Genomic DNA, 4,273 nt, shown 5'->3' with positions numbered 1-4,273 from the left:
CAGTGGGTGCTGGTTCGATCCCTGGTTGGGGAGCTAAGATTCCCACATGCCTTGTGACTAAAAAACCAAAACATAAAACAGAAGCAATATTATAACAAGTTCAATAAAGACAAAAATAATAATAGCTATATAAGCTCTTTTGAAGTGTTTTGGGACGTTTGCTTCTTTGTAGGTTTGTTGTTAAAATGTAAGTTCACAAGAGCAAGAGTGTTTTGTTTTTGTGCTCTTTTGATTTCATGAATTTCTATTGCTTTTTTTCATTTCTTTCTTCATTTTGAAGCCTGTCTCATATTCTAATTATTTTAGAGATGTTTTACATTATTCTTTGATTATCCTTACATTGAAGAAATGGGTGGCAAATTACTAATGTTTGTGTCCTTCATGGGATCCTGCACAGGCTTCTGTCTATGCTTGCTGAGTAACTGGATTGAACAAAATCAATCTTGCCAAGATGAGTTTCTCAAATTATACTTGTCTCTTCATAGGTTTATTGTGAAGAAGATTCATGTGTGTTTATTGATTTTTAATCAAAGTATTTTACCATAAGAAACAGAATTAACATGCTTTGCTGTGATTATAATCATCTACCTAAATAAAACTATTGGCAACTGGTCTGATTCAGAGAAGAACAAATAATTATGAAATATTTTGATGTATTATACAGCTGATTAGAAAATGACTGACACTATATTTTTTGGTTTAATTACAAATTTTGAATTTTTTTTCTTTTTATTATAATTATATCACTTTCCTTTATTCTCATACAGCAGAATCTAAAATGACTAAAATCTTAATAACTTTCATAATAATTAATTTTGGAACCTATATATATCATCATTCTCTTTTCATTTACACATAGAAATTTCCCCAACTTGGATTAGTATTTAATTTTTGTCACTCTTTGACTTCAAAGTGCCATTAGACTATGCAATAATAGACAAATGGTGTTTGTGGATGCCAGCCATTCAAAACTATGAATTTATTGTACATGAAATATGAGTCTCCTTTATTTTCAAGGATATATAGATTTAGTTATGTGTGTTTGCATTCATTAAAAGGTAACAAAAGTAAATCATCACTATAATCCAGTTTTTGACATCTTTACTACATACAACTGCATAAATATAGATTTACACACTTTTCAAAGTATAGAAAGCTTCAGCTCACTGAGACAAAGCCATTGCAGTGTTTTTATTCTACTTTGGAATAGTTACTTTGGTATTGACACTAAGGAAATAGTACAGTAGAGTAGCTGTAAATCTAATACAGGACACTCATGCTGGTTTTCTACCTTGGAGATATTGTCTCTCTGTTGAAGCTAAAGAGGCCAAAAAAAAAAAAAAGTCTAAATAAATGTAAGTTAAATAAATTTACTAAGGCATGTCAGTTGACTCTATAGCAACCCAAACTTGCTAACAACTACATACCCCTAAAAGGAGAGGACTGTGGTTGTTTAGGAAACAGATCTGAGAATAAAGAAATTGGAACAATTTCTTACTGTCTCTGAATTATGGGTGAATGTGGGAAACTGTGGGTGGGTATAAGATTCCAAAAGGAATGTGGCTGTAAGGCTTAACAAATGTCAAAAATATCCAGCAAATACTTCTTTCCAGAATTTCACCCTCATGGGAAAATACAGCTACAGAAATTAAATTATACTACACAGGAGCATTCAGATTAATAAAAGTTTCAGCTGGCTAATAACAAAAAGGGACTCAAAAGACTTAGTTTAGATAGATCTTGAAACTATCAAGTGTTCTTGACCAGACTTGACATTGAGGAATAGATGTTATATACTGAGGCCATATTTTAAGTCTTTTCTGGTAACCAGATTGAAGAGAGTCGTCAATCTGTGAAGCCAGAAGTGGAGATAGCACATATTCCACTATAAATGTACCCATTAACGAGTCTAAAAAAATCCTCCACATTTATCTATGGGAAGCAGAAAATACAGCCAAAACCCCTTCAAACTGATATTTTAAAAATATAAAAATAAGCCAAATAACATCTTGACAGAAAATGACAAGATATCAGAAAATGAACATACAGATATCAGAAAATGAACATGGAAACAATAGCTTAATATTTCAAAATAATCTCAGAAGAAAGCACTTAACATGAGTAGAAAATATTACAATTGGTATAGCTAGCCAAAATTCATACATCTGTCATATCAAGTGATCCAAGTGATCAAGTGGACAAAATTTAGTAAGATTACAGAAGACCTGAAAAACTTAATTAGTAAATATATGTGAAATCCTAAACCTACAATAATGAAAATATACCTTCTTTTCAAGTGCTATGGGACATTTAGCAAACTTGGCCATATAGTAAGTCACAAATAAAGCTTCAATATGTTAACAAAATGAAAGCCTTTCTGAATACAATAGAATAAAAATAGATGTTAATGAAAATTACCATTAAAGATACCTTGTTCAAAGTGGAAATACAAAATGAAATTTCATAATTTCTATGAGACCATGTTAAAGATGAAGACTATCAACATCTATGTGATGCAGTTCAAGTGGTGCTATTGATACTGACTGTATCTATTCTTCAACTTCTTTTTCATTACCATTGTTGGTCTTAATCATTGGCATATCCACAGTATGCAGAAAAGCACCTGGCATATAACAGGCATTCAATGACTATTACTGAGTTATCAGTTCTTTATTTAACGGAAAGAAGAAGCAGAAGTACTGGAAAAAAAAAAATTAAAAATAAGGCCATCAATAAAAGGATATAGCTACCAGAGTTTAAACCTTCTATAAAATCATTTTAATTACAATATTATATGATACTTACCATAATGAACAGATTTGTATGAAAAATACATGTATGATAAAAATGACATTTTGATATACTTTGAAATGATCTGGGAAAAAAATAGGTGTTTCCCACACTAATGTACATTTTAATACTAATTTGGGAAAGATTATGAATTAAAATCAAATAATTCAACCAAAAATATAAAATTAAATGTGAGCGTATTTTTATAAATTTAGGGTGAGAAATCTTTTCTAAAGAAAGATGTGAATTACAAGAATCAAAATGAAAATGTAGATATGTTTTGTTACATGAAATAAAAATTTAAAAAGCAAACAAACACATGCAAAGGAACAACAAACAAAAGTCTCATTGGAGTGTGGAGGGTTACAAAATAGCTGAAGAAATATTGAAAACTCTTAATAAGCACTGAGCTTACACAATTTAAAATAGAAAAAGAAAGTTCAGTGCAAATAGTGGCCAAATTTTAACAGTTCACAAAACGGAACTTTCCCAGTGACAAGTATGCATTTAACATGGGATTCAGCCACAGGAAGTCAAGAAATAAATGAATAAACAAATCCCTCATTTTAAGATTGTTTTTACAGCAGTGCTAGTGAATGTAAAAGCCTTTCATATCCATTGTTGGGGAAAGAGAATATGCATTTTACCTCTCAATAGAGTAATCAGAAAAAAAGGCAATTAAAATTAATTAATTCCTTATCCCATATGTTTCACTCTTTGTTATCTACTTTCTAGTAATACAGGAGAGTATAGGGAAATATGCATGAGGGAATTTGTTGCAACAATATTTTTAGTTGCAAAACCAAATTATTTTATCCATAAAAGAAAAGAATAATTAGCTATTAAAAGGAATTAGATGTTCCCTTTAATAGCTAATTAAAGGGATGTTCATTATTTATTGTGAGAATGTATGATAGTATTCTTGTAAAAGCAAGTAATAACAACCATAATAATAATAACTGTTATAATTACATGGTGAAAATTTATTCCTCAGACTTGTTATTGTGGATTATCCCAAACTGTGGAATTTTGTTGAGGAGAATAGAAAGCAGAAAATTACAGTGTACAATAAAATTCTAACATTGACACATCCAAGTAAAAATCCATATGTCTCATTCTCTAATCTTATTACAAAAGATAAATTTGTAACAATGCATAAAAATATCAAATGGGAGAGAAGGAATAAACTAAGAGGCCATGATCAAAATATAGCTGTGTTCTCATCAATTTCTTATCCATAACTTCATAACATAAAGATTTGGGGGAAAGTTGTATTAAAGTTACAGTGGGGTACTTGATGCCATGATTTAATAAAATATCTTTATTTTTATCTTTCTTCTTCCTGATTTTAAAATTCAGAAAGGTGTAAAAAGTGGGTACTGATTTGAGAAGTATTGGTTAAAAATCACAGTATTAAAATTAGATATTTATAATAACAGTATGACTGTTAATAATTATGGTAACAAATAGCACTTATGAACAC

This window comes from Lipotes vexillifer, unplaced genomic scaffold (genome assembly GCF_000442215.2).
Source record: "Lipotes vexillifer unplaced genomic scaffold, Lipotes_vexillifer_v1.1 scaffold50, whole genome shotgun sequence".
NCBI classification, from domain to species: Eukaryota; Metazoa; Chordata; class Mammalia; order Artiodactyla; family Lipotidae; genus Lipotes; species Lipotes vexillifer.
This window is presented reverse-complemented; position numbering follows the sequence as displayed.